Source organism: Enhydra lutris, unplaced genomic scaffold, assembly GCF_002288905.1.
Source record: "Enhydra lutris kenyoni isolate GAN:26980312 unplaced genomic scaffold, ASM228890v2 scaffoldscaffold1, whole genome shotgun sequence".
Lineage (NCBI taxonomy): Eukaryota > Metazoa > Chordata > Mammalia > Carnivora > Mustelidae > Enhydra > Enhydra lutris.
The window spans coordinates 67,624,634-67,642,077 of NW_019154085.1; positions in this window are offsets into that span (position 1 = coordinate 67,624,634).

Consider the following 17,444-nt stretch of genomic DNA (forward strand, 5'->3'; position numbering starts at 1 on the left):
TCCAGGCAGCTGTGTTGAGCAGAGAGACCCGAAGACTCGGCAAGAGTCCACATTATTTTGGCATTTAAGATCTCTGAAAATAATGTTAGCTGTCAGATACATGAAGCGTAACCCTTCTAACATTGTTTCATTTGATAACACCCTTCTAACGTTGTTTCATTTGATATCTGCAGCTGAGCGACCTGTGTGTGGGCGGTGCGGAACATGTGAGAGCCTGTTCTAGAGCCTGCTCTGTTTGTTAGGGAGCTGAAACAGGCTTCTGTTGCAAGAGTCCAGGGGCTCGGAGTTCATTTAGTAAACAAGGCATTTACCCACCTTGATTTCTGCCAAGTTTTTGCTTTTGTTTTCCTGGGTTGACCTGAAATAAGGGCATGGAAACTCAATAGGCAATGAAATTCATTTTCCCTAATTCAGATCTCTACTAGGCAATAGTATATATAACCTGAGGGAAACAACTCCCCCCCCCCCCCCCCCGCCCCCAGGGTCTTCACCCCCTGATGTTGCTGTGTTCCAGGAGAGGAAAAATGAGGGTTGATTGTACTTGGCACATGTTAAGTGGCAGAAGAGAGGGAAAAGAAAAGGGGGCTTGGGCAAGCACGGATTCTGGACTTTATCACATGGATCCGTGTTGCCGAGTGTGACAAATGAAGGAAAATTTTATTTTCTAATTTTAATACCTATATATCTAACGTGTTGAAAAAATAGAGTTGCTTTGGATAAGGCTAAAGTAGCGTCCTTTACAGATAAACTTTGGTGAGCAAAAGGAATCAATATAAAGAGAAGTATTAAGATGGCAGCAGGTGCCAGGTGCCATGTTGGGCAAGTTTTCTTATTAATTTTCCCGTGCATTCCAGCAAGTGGCACTGATATCTCCACTTAACAGTTCAGAAACCTCCTCCAGTTCCCATAGCCCGAATGCTATGGAGTAGGTCTGTCCGGTCCCAAGCCTGTTTTGTCCCCACACGGCAGGAGAGCTTGGTGCCCAACATTGACTTTGGCTCTGGGACTCCAGTTCTCTCCGCCACCCACGTGGAGAGGGAGGCCCACCCGCAGTGCGCGCCGCGGCCACCAGGTGGCGCCGCGAGCCTGGGAGAGCCGCGCAGCGTCGGAGGCCGCGGGGTCTCCGGGCCGGCCTCGCAGGGCCCCTGGGCGGGGCTGGGGCCTGGCGGGAGCGGCCCGAAGGGCGGGAGCGCTTGTTTGTTGGAAACGGGTGCTGGGGTTTTAGACGTTTCTCTGCGTGGATATGCGGAAAAGCCTGGGTGCATCCTCCAAAGGGAGCCTTCCATACAATTTCAAAGTAAAAATGTCCACCTCAGGATTGTCAAGATAAAAATGAAAAGCCCTTCGGATGTCTGTGAACCCCTCAGACACTAAAAGTCCGTCAGGAGTCAGTGCCCGGTGCGGGCGGAGGCGCGGGGGTCTTGCTTCCCACCCTCCCCTCCTGCGCTCTCCCTACACCCCCTCTCCGTAGCTCCCCGACCCGAGGCTGGGGGAGCCTGGCCGTGACTGGCCCAACTGCGCTTCGAGGCCTCGGCCCAGGCCGGGGGCCTCCACGCCGGCCTCGCCAGCCCCGCAGCTGCGCGAGGCCGCTGTTCCCGCCGCACGCGCAGGCCCGAGCGCGCCTGAGCGGGGCGGCTGGGTTTGGGGCCGGGTGTCTGGGGAGCCGAGGGCCCTCCCGCACAGCGCTCGTACGTCAGCCACTCGGTGTCGTGTGGGACCGGCATAAGGGGGCGAGAGCGCGGCCGCCGGAACCTTCCGTCGGGGAAGGCCAGGGCAGGCTTCGGCGGTGGCCGGAGATCCCCGGGGCGGTGCTGCGGGCCGAGGGCGGGCGTCCGCGGCGTCGGGAGGTACTTGGCGCCCAGCGTGTGCGGGAACGGCAGATTGCTGGGGGCGGCCGGCGAGCGGGGCTGCCGTGTGCGGTGGCAGCAGCTGCAGCCCGAGGGGTTCGGAGCCAGATCATGAAAGACCTTGGGTGCCGTGCCAAGGAGCTTAGACCGGACCGTAATGGAGAGTTGATGAAGGGTCTTTGTTTTATTTTGGTTTTGGCAGGGAAGGGAAGAGCTTGCCCTTTATAAAGATCAGTGGTTTGAAAATCCTTTTGAGCAAGCAGATAGCCTTCTGAAAATGAAATACCAAACGGAACATAGACTTAAAAACCAGAACAAGGTGTAGCTGCGGACCACCGCTGAGCAGGAGGAAGAGGCGTGGCACCCCAGGGGAAGGCGGCCACGGCCACCCTAGAACGGCGGATGCGCCAGGGAAACTTGAGGATCTCCTCTTGTCCCCAAAGAAACTTAAGCCCAGACGAGTGTTCTGATGCCCCTCCCAATCCACCTGGTCTCCTGCCTCCCAGTCCACCCCATTTTGTACCCCTGGTACCCTGCTTTTAGGGGTGGCTGGGGAGCACCTTCAGCTTCTCCTGGTCTTGCAGAGGTCTGGGAAAAGCCAGAAGCCGGTGGGCTGAGCCCTCTTCCTCTTCTCCAGCCAAGGCCATCCTTTCTGCCTGGGCTGAGAAAAGCAACTCACCGTCTAGGGCTTCTCAACTCTGGTTGCTCTGAAAACAAAGAAACAAAAAACGATGCCTCTAGATCAGGTGAAGCAGCTTGGGGGACCTTGGAGGTCTTCTCCCTCAATTCCTTATTTTCTAGATGAAGATGGTGGAATCCAGAGAGATTGAGTGACTCTCCCTCGGCTCCCCGCCTGGTGTCCAGGCGGAAACAGGAACCACTCATTTGTTCTTTCAGCGTGATCACAACCTGGGCCCTTGGGGGAAGGGGGGCGGATCCCATCCTGGTGGAGACCCACACAGGACACAGCAGCTGGGCGGCAGGGCTGGGGGGTCTCAGTGTGGGGTCCTGTGCACTCTCATAGGGGATGTTCTTAAGGCAAACCAGAGCTAACAATACCCTCCTTCTTCATTGGAATTGAAAATGCCAGTGATTTTCCTTTTTTTCCAACAGTAAGAAAGGGCAGTCATCAGGACACTTAAGTTGTGAGAAGAACCCTGCTGAAACCAGGCTGGTCAAATGGAGATCATTCAAAGGCAGGCTCTTGGGGGTGTTGGGGGGTATCTCTGCAGTTGGAGGGGAGCCATGTGCCTGGCATGCAGCTCGCTCTGGGCACTGGTGCCTTTGTCCCCGCAAACTGGCAGCAAAGTGAATGAAGAGACGATGCAGGTGAGAACAGGCTACATTGTGACCCTTGAGGGGAGGCCCCTGGGCTTACACCCAACTGTCTTCTTACCTCAGTAGCAGGGACCATGTCTGGTTTAATTGTCTCTGCAGCATCTAGAACATTCCTGACTCAGCAAGCACTTCATGTCTACTGAATGAGCAACCATGAGGATCTGCCGTCATCTAGCCTGGAGTCTAGCAGGGGGACGGAGGTGAGAGTGAGTCTGTGTGGTAAATGCCCAGCTCCCTGCGTCCATCCCTGGGCCAGGGACTCTCAACAGCAAGGAGGGAGGAGCGTGCCTTCCTAGGGGGAGTACCCAGAGGGCTGAGCACATCGTCCCTCCCAGGGGGAGAGCTAACTGAGGGGGCACCGCTGTGTCCAGCAGGAGGCGAGCTGTGCGCGTGAGCCCGCATGACCAAAGGCGTGGACTCCTCACACCTGCTGCTCCGTTTCTAACGGAAGCTCTAGGCTCACTGTGTCCTGTCTAATGCGGGGAGGGGGAATTAAAAATGGGGTTTTGTTTGTTTTAGGATTAGGGGCTTAGCTGTCCTGCTCAAGAGTAAACAGTAAGTTATGGGGAGGAACTGAAGAGTCTTTATTTGGTGGGATTTTCACTTTCATTCTCAGAGCTTTATTCTTTCACTTACAACAAGTTGGGAGTAATAATAAAAGTTCTCAACACTGAGGGGGAAAAAAATAAAATACTTGTAATCTCTGAGCATATCAGAAACTACCAACTCTTTGCTTTATCTTAGGAGAACAGAACGGTGTCTGGAGAGAACTGCATTGGATAAAATATTGGTAAAAGTATTAAAAGAATACTATGGTCATATCAATAATCTAGGGATTTAAGGAGTTTATACATGTAATAAAACTGACACCGATGATTCGAGAACCTTGTTAGAGAATTACCGAGGAAAGACTTTTAGTGTAAGTGATTTCCTATTTTACAAGGCTAGCATTTTGTCCAGAATTGTCTCTTTTAAAGAGTCAAGGAGAATGGACAGGATTAAAATGTCTCTATCAGCTTCTTCAGACGAGAATGCCTGGGATCCCTGGAGCGTTGCCAGCCTCCAAGGTTCTCTGTCGGCAGCCGAGGGTGGACTTCGGTGCTTTCTGCAAATTTGACTAGACCGATTATTTCATCTCCAAAGTGAAAAGTTTTTATAGCGATAGGATCTGAGTTATGTTATGCTCGAGTCGCATACAACTTTGGCTTTTTCTGTGGACCTCTGTTTATTTTTAATTTTTTAGTCGCGCTTAGCACATTACGGTCTTACCACAATGTAACTCACATTTATTTGTGTTTCTCTGAATTGATGACTGTCTCCACTGTTGGGCTCTGTGTTCCACAAGGACGCTTTTTCCTGCTTCTTTCTGTCTCCTCAGAGCCTGGAAGAGCCTTGCGTAGAGTATATGCTCCATAATTCTTGCTGTGCGAATGAAAGGACCTAAGAGAGGTTTTTCGGCGAGGCTAAATCAGTATTTGTTCTACGGCACCCCTGAGTGCATTAATTTTTAAAGGCTCAGAAAGAATTGTTAAAAAAAAAAAAAAGGCATTGTAATGGATGGAATTGTCATCTAACAACCTATGCTTTAAATGATACCTTTTCTCATCTTGAAAACCTTTCTTTGATTCACTTAAATGTATTCATAGCTAAAACCACCTAGGTATGTTGACCTCTTGTCTAATTTTCTCAGCTTTTTCCCTTGAAGAAAATAACATATATTAGACACATTTGCCTTTATTTGCAGATGAAGAAACTGGGGTGAAGTAATTTTTTATTGAGCTATAATTGACAATGACATTAGTTTCAGGTGTAATGATTTCATGTTTGTATATATTACAAAATGATCACCAAAATGGCTACTTAAAATCTGTCACCATCCATAATTACAGCTTTTCCTTGTGATGAGAACTTTTAAGATCTACTCTCCTAGCAACTTTCAATATTTCAACTTTGTTTATAATACAGAATTAACGACCGTCACCATCCTGTACGTCACACCCTCATGATTTATTTGACAACTGGAAGTTTGTATCTTTGGTCCCATTCATCCATTTCACTTACTCTCACCTCTGGCCATCACCACTCTGTTCTCAGTATCCACAGACAAACTTGGGTTTGGGGGGTTTCTCATTTCTGCCTTTTTGTTTTTGAGGTTTTGTAGTGTTTTGTTTAGATTTCACATGTAAGTGGGATCATACAGTTTTATCTTTTTTTTGTCTGACACCTTCACTTACCATAATGTCCTCAAGGTTCATCCATGTTGTTGCAACTGGCAGGATTATTCCTGAATAATATTCCCTGGTGTGTGTATCTTTTCTTTATCCATTCATTCATTGGTAGACACTTGGGTTGCGTCCATGTCTTGGCTGTTGTAAATAATGCTGCAGTGAAAATGGGGGTGCAGGTATCTTTGCAAATTAATGTTTTCATTTTTTTTGGATACGTACCAGAACTGAAACTCCTGGATCATATAGTAGTTGTATTTTTCCTTTTTTTGAGAAACCTCTATACTATTTTCCATAGTGGCTGCACCAATGTACTTTCCCACCAACAATGCATGAGGTCCCTTTGTTCTACACCCTCACCAACACTTGCTGTTTCTTGTCTTTTTGTGGGTAGCCATTCTGACAGGTGTGAGGTGGTATCTCATTGTGGTTTTGATTTGCATTTCCCTGATGCTGAGTGATGTTGAGCACCTTTTCATGCATCTGTTGGCCATCTGAATGTCTTCCTTGGAAAAATGTCTATTCATATATTTTAAAATGTCACTCAGTGCTCACTTTAAAATTAGATCATTTGGGGGTTTTTTTTGCTGTGGAATTGTGTGTTCTTGATATGTTTTGGATATTAACCCCTCATTAGATATATGATTTGCAAATACTTCCTCCCAGTTGATAGGACGCCTTTGAATTTTGCTGAGTGCTTCTTTTGCTGTGCAGAAGGTTTTTCATATGATGTAGTCCCACTTTCTGTATTTGCCTTTTTTTTTCTTTTTTAAAGATTCTATGTATCTGTTTGACAGAGTGCAAGTAGGGGGAGCAACAGAGGGAGACAGGGAAGGAGGCTCTTGGCTAAGTAGGGAGCCCGAATGCAGGGCTTGATCCCAGGCCCCTGGGATCATGACACGAGCCAAAGGCAGACACTTAACTGACTGAGCCACCCAGGTGCCCCATCTATATTTGCCTTTATTGCCTTTGCTTTTGGTGTCAGATCCACAAAATCCTCTTCTAGACCTGTTTCAAGGGGGATTACCAGCTATGTTTCCTACTAGGAGTTTTCTGGTATTAGATCTTATGTTCAAGACTTTTGTCCTTTTGAGTTTATTTTTGTATATGTTGTAAAAGTGGTCCAATTTCATTCTTTGGCATGTGGCTGTCTAGTTTTCCCAGCCCCACTTACTGAAGAGACTGTCCTTTTGCCATTGTATATATGGCTCTCTGTCCTTAATGAACTGGCCATCTATGTGTGAGTCTATTTCTGGGCTCTCTGTTCTGTTCTGTTGACCTATGAGTCTGTATTTATGCCAATACCATAGTGTGTTGACTTTTATAGTTTGTAATGGAGTTTGAAATCAGAAAGTGTGATGCCACCAGCTTTGCTTTTATACTCAAGATTTGTTTGGCATTTCAGGATCTTCTGCAGTTCCATACACATTTTAGGATCCTGTGATTTATTTTTGTGAAAAATGCCATTAAAATTTTGATAGGGATCACATTGAATCTGAACATTACTTTGGGTGGTGTGGGCAATTTAATGATATTTATTCTTACAATCTGTGAGCGCAGAATATGTTTCTATTATTTGTGTCTTCATCAATTTCTTTCATCAAAGTCTTCTAATTCTCAGTGGGTAAGTCTTTAACTTCCTTGACTTAATTTATTTCTAGATATTTTATTCTTTTGGATGTAATTATAAATGGGATTTTTTCCCTCTCTTTCTGATAGTTCATTCTTACTGAAAAGAAAAGCAACAGGTTTTTTTGTATATTGATTTTGCATCTTGCAACTTTACTGAATTTGTTGAGTTCTTACAATTTTTCAGGGAAGTCTTTAGGGTTTTTACATATAATATGTCATCTGCAAATAATGACAGTTTTACTTCTTACCTTTCTGATATAGGTGCTTCTATTTTTCTTGCCTAATTGCTCTAGATAAAACTTCTCTCTGTACTTTCTTATGTTTTCTCTCTCTTTGTTGAGGTTCTCACTGTGTTCATCTATTCTCCCAAGTTCAGTGAGCTTCTTTGTATTCTTATTTTGAACTCTTTGTCAGGTAAATTACTTATCTCCACTTCATTAAGAATTTTTTTTCTGAGGTTTTTCTTGTTCTGTAGTCCTCAGTTTCTTCACCTTTCTTAACACACTGCATCAGTTTCTTTCTCTTCTTTTTCTTTCTCTTTTTTTTTTTTTTTTTTTTTTTGGAGATTTTATTATTTATTTGAGAGAGATGGAGAGAGAACGCATAGGTGGGGAAGGAGCGGAGTGGGGATGTAGAAAGAATCTCAAGCGAACTCGGTACTGAGTGCAGAGCCTGACACAGGGCTCTATCTCAGGCCCCTGAGATGACAGGAGCCAAAATCAAGAGTCAGACGCTTAACCAACTGAGCCACCCAGATGCCCCATGGCTGGGTCGGTTTCTATGCATTGGATAACACAGCCAACCTCTCCCAGTTTTGAAGGAGTGGCTTTGGGTGGGAGATGAGCATCATTCAACTCTGCCCTCGCTCTTCGTTGTCTCTCAGACCTTTCTGATTTTCTGAACAGCCTATTTTATTTTTAATGGCTCGGAGCAGGTGAGGGTGTGCAGGGACCCACCATGTCCCAAAGGGAGGATCTCAGCACCCAGATTCAGGCTGATTGGAAGCCAGGCCCTGAGGCAGCAGGCATTAAATTATGTAAATATATACAGTTCTATAAGACAACAGGCAGAAGTCTCACTGCTTGGTGATCTAGAGGAGCCCACTGGGACCAGTCACCCAAATTTGGGCACCAGACAAGTGTATCCTTCCTTTCTGGGAGGTGTCTGGAAAGGATGATGTCAGCCCTTCCATGTGTGTTTAATGAGAAGCCTGCCACTCAGACTACAGCTAGGATCATAGACTAATCTGCCTCTTTCCCAGAAAGACTGGGCTCCTGGATCTGTTGCCTCTCGTTGTGCCTTGTCAAGGTTACCCACTCAACCCTTTCTCTGTGGGACTGACGAGTTAAGCCCCACTGGCCACCAGAGCCAGGAGATTTTGAGGGGTCCCCTAGCAGTTGCTGCACCAGTTAGGGTGCTGGAGCAGGGCATAAGCTCCTTTTAGGGAGACATCAGTAAGCTGGAGCAGGGCAGCTGGAGAGCACAAGGATTACACGTACTGGCCTCTGTTCCCTGAGAACACCTCCACAGGCCTCCCCACGTGTGCCAGACCTCAAGCCTGCGCTCCGATTGAAGCTCTTGGAAGAGCAAACCGGGCTTTTTCACAGAAAGACTTGGAGTGTGTTTTGGTTTACTATCTGTGCGGTGCCCTGAGGCCGGTAGCTTGCCAAGAACTGTCTCTCCAAATATTGGAGTCCTGTGGGGCCTAGGAACACAGCCCTCCTGGCCACTCAAGCCAGGGAATCAAGTGTTCCCCCCCTGGGTAGCAGCCAGGAAAACTAGGTCACCAGATATGTATGAACATCTCTTCAGGAGATGGTGGCACTCTAGAGTGTGGCAGAGGGTGAGCATCCTGGCACTCCCCCTCCCCAGTCTCTAGAAGGGACCACAGCCCTTACATGTATGCTGAGCTAGAAGCCTGTCCCACAGCCTGCAGTGGTGTCCATGAGCTACTGGCCTGTTTCACAGAAAGACTGGGATCCCTGGACTGTTGCCTCTTGCTGTGTGCCCTCAGGGTGGCAGCCGTTTAAGACTTTCCACTGGTTACGGTTCTGTGGGGCCCTGGCCACTGGGGCCAGGGAGTCTGGTTACATTTTCTGGCCATCTGCACGTGGGTAGGGTATGGAACAGTCCTTATTCCTTTAACAGAAAGCTGTGTTGATCCTGTTGTCTGTGCGTGCATTTGGAGTTCCCGTCTCTCTCATTGCAAGTTTTCTGATTTCTCTGAGTGCCCAAGGATCATGCTTCTTAAAATTCACCCCATGGGGCACCTGAGCGGTGCAGTTGGTTAAGCATCTGCCTTCAGCTCAGGTCATGATCCCAGGGGCCTGGGATCGAGCCCCTCATTGGGCTCCCTGCTCAGCGCAGAGCCTGCTTCTGCCTCTGTCTCTGCTGCTCCGCTTTTTGTGTGATCTCTCTCTGTCAAATAAATAAATAAAATCTTAAAAAAAAAAGAAAAAAGAAATTCACCCCATGGATGCACTTGTCACTGTTGATGGTGTGTTTTCTGGTTACTACCTCGTTGATGGCAGAATGGCCTTTCTTCTCACCACTCCTCTTTGCAGGAGCCATGCTGCCAGGTCCTGGCTGGAAAGGAAGACAATGTTTTTTTTTTGTTGTTGTTGTTTCTGTTTTTAAACATTTATTTATTTATTTATTTATTTATTCAAATAAGTAATTTCAACACCCAGCATGAGGCTTGAACTCACAACCCCAAGATCAAGGGTCCCATGCTCTAACAACTGAGCCAGTCAGCTGCCCCAGAACAATGTTGCTTTAAACTGGAATTCGATACTCGTAGAATAAAGAGATAGGGATTTCCCAACAGCATTTTACAGACCACCATTCAGAACTAGAGCACTACCTGTACTTTTATCAAGTGGGACTTGGATCCCTAGTGGTGAAGCATTTCAAATACCCCCATATAAGACAATTGCTTTTCTCTGAAGGTAATTAAGTATCTCACTAAATAACTTTATAAATCTGAAAAGGTTATATCAAAACCTGTGGAAGTCAAATGTAATTTTTCTTAGGTATTCCACTGTAAATTAAAGACTTTGCCATGCTATTACTTTTGTCACTTGAAAGGTTAGTGAATACTGTGTTGGGGATTTTAAAGTCTCCTGAACACAAAATTGTAATAGAAGGATAATTTTTTTTCCCTCCAGCTTTATTTTATTTTTATTTGAGAGAGAGAGAGCTAACTAGAGAGAGCATGAGCTGGGTGGGGAAGTGGGGAGAGGGAAAAGCAGATTCCCTGGTGAACAAGGAACCCCTTGTAGGGCTTGATCCCAGAACCCTGGGATCATGACCTGAGCCAAATACAGACGCTTAACCGACTGAGCCACACAAGCACCCCTCTCCAGCTTTATTGAGGTATGACTGACAAATAAAATTGTATATATTTCAAGTTTATAGTGTGGTGATTTGATGTCCAGATACTCTGTGATGTGATTACTACTATCATGTTAATTAACATTCATCACCTCCACACTCCACACAGTCTGCTTGAGAGTCTCTCCCTCTATCTCTGCCCCTCCCCCTGCTCACGTTCTCTCTCTAAAAGAAATAAATAAAGTATTTTTTTAAACAATCAAAAAAATAGGGGCACCTGGGTGGCTCAGTGGGTTAAAGCCTCTGCCTTCGGCTCAGGTCGTGATCTCAGGGTTCTGGAATCGAGCCCCACATCAGGCTCTCTGCTCAGGAGAGAACCTGCTTCCCTCTCTCTCTCTGCCTGCCTCTCTGCCTACTTGTCATCTCTGTCTATCAAATAAATTAATAAAATCTTTTTTTTTTTTTTAAGATTTTATTTGTCAGAGAGAGAGGGAGAGAGAGCGAGTGCAGGCAGACAGAATGGCAGGCAGAGGCAGAGGGAGAAGCAGGCTCCCTGCTGAGCAAGAAGCCCGATGCGGGACTCGATCCCAGGATGCTGGGATCATGACCTGAGCCGAAGGCAGCTGCTTAACCAACTGAGCCACCCAGGCGTCCCAATTAATAAAATCTTAAAAAAAATTTTTTTAATCAAAAAAATAAAAATTTCTTCTTCTTTTTGTTCCTCAGCTTGGGTGCTTTCCATTACCCTGTTTTCCAGATCACTGATGGTTCTTCCACGTCTGCACATATACTGATTCCTTAGAATGTGTTCCTTTCAGTTTCTGTATTCTTTTTTTTTTTTAATATTTTTTTTAAAAAGATTTTATTTATTTATTTGAGAGAGAGAGATCACAAGTAGGCAGAGAAGGAAGCAGTGGGGGATGGGTAGGGAGAAGGCTCCCTGCTGAGCAGAGAGCCCGATACGGTTTCTGTATTCTTTAACTCCGATTGGTTCTTTTTATATTTTTTCTTTGTTGAGGTTCTTGCTAAGTTCTTCCATTCTTCAGTCCATTGAGCATGTTTATGATCATTTCTTTAAATTCACTATCAGACATATTGCCTATCTTAATTTCATTCAATTCTTTTTCTGAAGTTTTATCTTTTTTCATTTGGTGCTCATTCCTCTATCTCCTGGTTTTGCTTCACTTTCTGTGTTTGTTTCCTTGAAACATGTAGAACAGCTACTTCTAAACTTGAAGGAATGGTATTGTGTGTGGTTGTCCCCTATGTAGCCTGTGTGCCTGGTGACATGTTAGGCTGGCGGGCTGGAGCTATAGCTGGCATGTGTCAGGGTCCTGGGGCTCTCTGCAACTGGGGCTGCCCTGCTGGGATGGCTGGAGCTCACATGGCTGTGGGCCAGGGAAGTCCTGGGCTCTCTGCACAGAGGGTGCCTGGTAGGACAGCCATACCTCAGGTGGGCATGGGTCAGGATGGTTCCAGGATACAGTGCGCAAAGAGTATCCCGGGAGGGCCCCTGGAGCCAAAGCAGCTGTGGTCAGGAGTTCCCAGAGGGCTCTGAATGGGTGGTGCCTAGCAAGCCCTCTGGTGCCAAAGTGGTGAAAGCTGGGAGTATTTCAGAGTGCTTTGTGCCTGTGTCACCTCTGCACAGTGGGTGAGAGTGTAGTAAGCATTGACCCGGGGTGTCCTGCTGTGTGCTGGGCTGGGCTGCCTTGGTGTGATGGCTAGTAATGGTGTGGGCTAGGGGCCCAGGGCTCACTGAAGCATTAGGATGGCTAGAGCACCGCGAACCTGCTCTTGTCCACGCTGTCAAGGTGATGATGTAAACAGTGGTGCTCACCAGCACCTATGACCCGCAGAGTGTTCCAGCAGCTCCCCTGCCATTTGCAGGGTTCTAGGGTTAGTTCCGATATACCGTATTTGCTCTTTTAAGCCATGGATTTTTTTTTTTTTTTCTGTGCCCCTGGGACATCTGGGGCTGGTGTGGGTTAGGGGCCCAGGGCTTTGAGACAGCAGGCCAGCTCTATGTGGACCCTGTTCCCCTCTGTGCTAGCAAGTGGAGAGGAATTGTAAACTGTGGCACTTGCCAGTCTCTCTGGCCTGGAGAAAGATCTTCTTCCTTCTTCCTTACCAATCTGGATGTTTTTTATTTTTCTTGTCTGATTGTTTTGACTAGGACTTCCAATACTATGTTGAATGAATGTGATGAGAGTTGGTATCCTTATCTTCTTCCTGGTCTTTGCGCTTTTCACTACTGGGTTTGATGTTAGCTATGGGTTTTTATATAAATGGCCTTTATTATATTAAGATATGTTCTATCTATACCCACTTTGTTGAGAGGTTTTATCATGAATGGATGTTGAATTTTGTCAAATGCTTTTCCAGCATCTATTGAGCTAATCAAATGATTTTTATCCTTCACCTTGTTAATGTGGTGTATCACATGGATTGATTGGTGGACGTTGAACCATCCTTGCAGCCCTGGAATAAATCCTACTTGATCCTGGTGAATGATCCTTTTTAATTTATTGTTGAGTCAAACTTACCAGTATTTTGTTGAGAATTTTGCAACTGTGTTTATCAGGAATACTGGCCTATGATTTTCTTTTTTGTAGTTTGTCTTCTTCTGATATGGTAATGCTGGGCTCATAGAATCTATCTGAAAGTTTTCTTTCTCTTCTGATTTTTGGAATAGTTTGAGAAGGTTGAGTATTAACTCTTCTCAAATGTTTAGTAGAATTCAACTCGATGCTGTCTGGTCCTAGACTTCTGTTTGTTGGGAGGTTTTGATTGCTGATTCAATATCCTAGTAATTAGCCTGTTCTCATTTTGTCTTCCTGATTGCAGTCTTGGAAGATGGTATGTTTCTAGGAATTGATCCATTTTTTCTAGGTTGTTCAATTTGTCGGCCTTTAAGTGTTTATATTAGTCTCTTATCCTCTCTGTGGAGTTGGTTAGAACTGCTCTTTCATCTGATTTTGAGTCCCTTTTCTTGATAAATCTGCCTAAATGTTTATCAGTCTTTTTTTTTTTTAAGAACCAGCTCTTAGTTTCATCTTTTATATTGTCATTTTCTTCTCCATTTCACTCATTTCCACATTGATTTTTATTTATTATTGTTTTAAACATTACACAGTTGTTTGTAGTTATTCAGCTATAAGGATCGTGGCAATTTTTTGATGGGTAACACCTTAGATCAACACTAATTATATTGCTATGTGGTTGAGGATCAGAATAGGATTCAGGAACAAGGAGAACAGTAACAACAAAAATTTTTGAACATTGAAATAAAATACTTTTTCCCCCCCTCCTTTAATTAAGTGCTACTCCCCCATAGACTTCTTAGACTGCTTTGCAGTCTAAGGTTGACAGGAAATAAGGCTTTGGGCATTCTGAAGAGATCGAGGTTTAAGCTATAGTGCCAAGCAGAAGACTGAAACCCTGATTGATCTGAGTGTCAATCTCAAGCAAGTTCTGGGAACAAAGGCAGATTCTCAAATGTTTTCGAGTTTTTTATTCTTTCCTGCCTTCAGCCATGGGCTTCATTTGTTTTCTGTTTCTTTAGGGATAAGGTTAGATTGTTTGAGAATCTTCTTGTTTCTGGAGGTAGGTCTATATCACTATAAACTCCCCTCCTAGAACTGCATTTATTGTGTCCCAAATATCTTGGAATATGTACTTTGTCTCCACAATTTTTTAAAATTTACTCTTTGATACCTTCATTGACCCATTGGTTGTTTAGTAACATTTTTAGCCTCCAGGTTTTTTTTTTTTCTTTTCATTTTTCTTTTAATTGATTTCTGTTGTCATACCATTGTGGTTGGAGAAGATGCTTGACATGATTTCCACTTCTTACATTTATTGAGACTTGTTTTGTGACCTAACATGTGAGCCATCTGGGAGAATGTTTCATACGCACTTGAAAAGAATCTATTCTGCTGTTTTTAAACTGAATGTTCTGTATGTTTCTGCAAAGTCCATCTGATCTAATTTATCATTCAAATCTACTCATTGATTTTTGTCTGGATGATCTATCCATTGATGTGAGAAGGGTGTCAGAGTCCCTTACTATTATTACATTACTATCAGTTTCTCCTTTTATGTCTTTTAATATTTGTCTCATATATGTAGATGTGCCAGTGTTGGATGCAGATACATATACTGGTTTATGTCATCTTGTTGGTTTGACCCTTTTATCATCATGCAATGCCCTTGCCTGTTATTACAGTCTCTAAAGTCTACTTCATATGACTTAAGTCTTGCTCTCCTGGCTCTTTTTTGTTTCCATTTGCATGAAATATCTTTTGCTATTCCTTTACTTTTTGGTTTCTGTCTTTAGATTTGAAGTAGGTCTCTTGTAGGCAGCATATAAATGGGTCTTGTTTTGTTTTGTTTTAATCATAGTCTCCTTTTGTCTTTTGGAGCATTTGGTCCATTCACATTTAAAGTAATTATTGGTAGTTATGTACTTAATACCATTTTTGCTAATTGTTTTTTGGTTGTTCTTGTAGTTCTCTGTTCCTTTCTCTTTTGCTGTCTTATTTGATGACTTTTTTTAAGATTTTATTTATTTATTTGACAGAGAGACATCACAAGTAGGCAGAGAAGCAGGTGGGGCGGGGAGCAGACTCCCTGCTGAGCTGAGAGCCTGATGTGGGGCTCGATTCCAGGACCCTGAGATCATGACCTGAGCTGAAGACAGGCTTTAACCCACTGAGCCACCCAGGTGCCCCTTGATGACTTTTTCTTATGCTTGGATTTTTTTTTTTTAATCTGTCATAGGTTTTAGTGTATGGTAACATGGGTCCATATGGAGCACCCTATGTATACAGCACTTTATTGAAAGTTGATGTTCAAGATTGGACATGTTTTAAAAGTACATTTTCTTACTCCTCACCCCCCCCATAATTTATGTATTTGACATTTTACATCCTGTCTCCTGTTTTAGATACTGTCGATTTTACTACTTTTGTCTCTTCAGCTTTATCCTAGGTTTACAAGTGATCTACTACCTTTACTGTAAGTTTGCTCTTACTAGTGAAATTTTTTCTTTCATAATTTTCTTATGGCATTTTCTCTCCATTTAGCATTTCTTTGAAGGCCAGTTTAGTAGCCTTTTGAGTCTTGTTTGTCTGGAAAACTTAGTTTCGCCTCAGTTCTGAATGATATACTTGCCAGGTTATTGTTACTGTTGATTTAGTTTTTGATACAGTGTTTTTCAGTTCAGTTATTGTATTCTTCAGCTTTGGTTCTTTTTAAATGATTTTTACCCCTTTGTTGAAGTTCTGAATTCGTCTACTCTTATAAGGTCTGTGAGCATCTTTGACCTTTAGTCTATCAGGTAGATTGCTTATCTCCATTGTTTACTTCTTTGAGGTTTTGTCTTGTTCTTTATTCTTGGTTGTAGGTTTTCCCTCTCAGCACTTTAAGTAAGCCCTATGCCCAACATGGGGGTTGAACTCACAACCCCAAGATCAACAGTTGCATAATTTACCAAACGAGCCAGCTAGTCACCCTTCCTTTTCAGCACTTTGAATATATCATGCCACTCTCTTCTGGCTTGTCATGTTTCTGATGAAACATCAGCTGATAGCCTATAGATATCCCCTTGCATAGCATTAGTTGCTTTTCTCTTGTGACTCTTAAGATAGTCTTTAAACTTTGACGTTTTTATTATGTCTTGGTGTGAACCTCTTTGAGTCCAATATTGTTTGAGGTTCTTTGTGCTTTCTGAGACTGGATCTGTTTCTTTCCCCATTACCATTATTTAAATTTTCTGTCCCTTTCTTGCTGCTTTCTTCCTCTTTTCCCTTTCTAGGGCCCCTATAATGTTAATGTTGGCATGTTTGATGTTGTCACAGAGGTCCCTTAGCCTAGCTTCATAAACTTTTTTTTTTGCTATTTAGCTTGGCTGATTTCCACCACCCTTTCTTTCGGATTGTTGATCTGTTTTCTGTATCCTCTGTTCTGCTGTTGATTGCCCCTAGTGTTTTTCATTTCAGTTAATTGTATTCTTCAGCTCTGCTTTTTTTTTTTAATACCTTCTATCGTTTTGTTGAGGGTCTGAGTTCATCTACTCTTCCAAGTTATGTGAGCATCGTTATGACCATTACTTTATCAGTGGATTGCTTATCTCCATTTCAATTTTTCGAGGTTTTTGTCTTGTTCTTACATTTGGAGCATATTTCTCTGTCTCATTTTGTCTGTGTTTGTTTCTATATAATACATAGGGCTGCTACATGTCCTGGTTTGGGAGGTATACATATGTTGGTGTCTTGTCAGGTCCAGAAACACAATTCCCCCATGGTTACCATAACAAGGGGCTTTAGAGGTCTCCCCTGTGGGAGGGGCTGCATATATCCAATTGTGACTGACTTCTGTGGGTATGCTGATGGGGCGGGGACCGGGGCGGGAGAGGGCAGCGACAGGGGCGGAGGGGGCGGCTAACTCTCAGTGAGGGTGGTTGCAAGGCCCTGCAGTGATTCTGTGGATGTGCTGATAGGCAGGGCTGCCTCCATCTCTGGGGCCAAAGACTTTAAAGGGGAGCCAGTCCTCACCAAGGTGGTGAGGTGATTGCTACTTTGGAGGGGCAACTACAGAGATGCAGGCTTGGTGGGGAATGCCAAGAACAATAGTGCCCATCAGTGTTATCCCTTCCAGAGGAAGTTCCTACAGATCTGTATCCCTCTGTCATCTGCCTTAAAATTAGTCAATAAATCTTCTCCACGTATAACCTAGCTACTTTTCAGAGTCCAGACTGCTAGCCATTATACCACAGAACCTATCTTGACCCAGGCACTGTTTTTTCTTAGATTTTTGAGGAGAGAGAGAGAGAGAGAGAGAGAGAGCTAACGAGAGCGAGCAAGCATGAGCTGGGTGAGGGGCAGAGAGAAGCAGACTCTCCACTGAGCAGGGAACCTGATGCGGGGCTTGATCGTGAAACACCAGAATCATGACCTGAGCCGAAGGCACACTTAACTGACTGAGCCACCCAGGTGCTTTTCAATATGCTGTTTCAGAGCTGGATCTTGGACTGTTATAGTGCACTGGCCCTTCAAGAGCAGAGACTTGG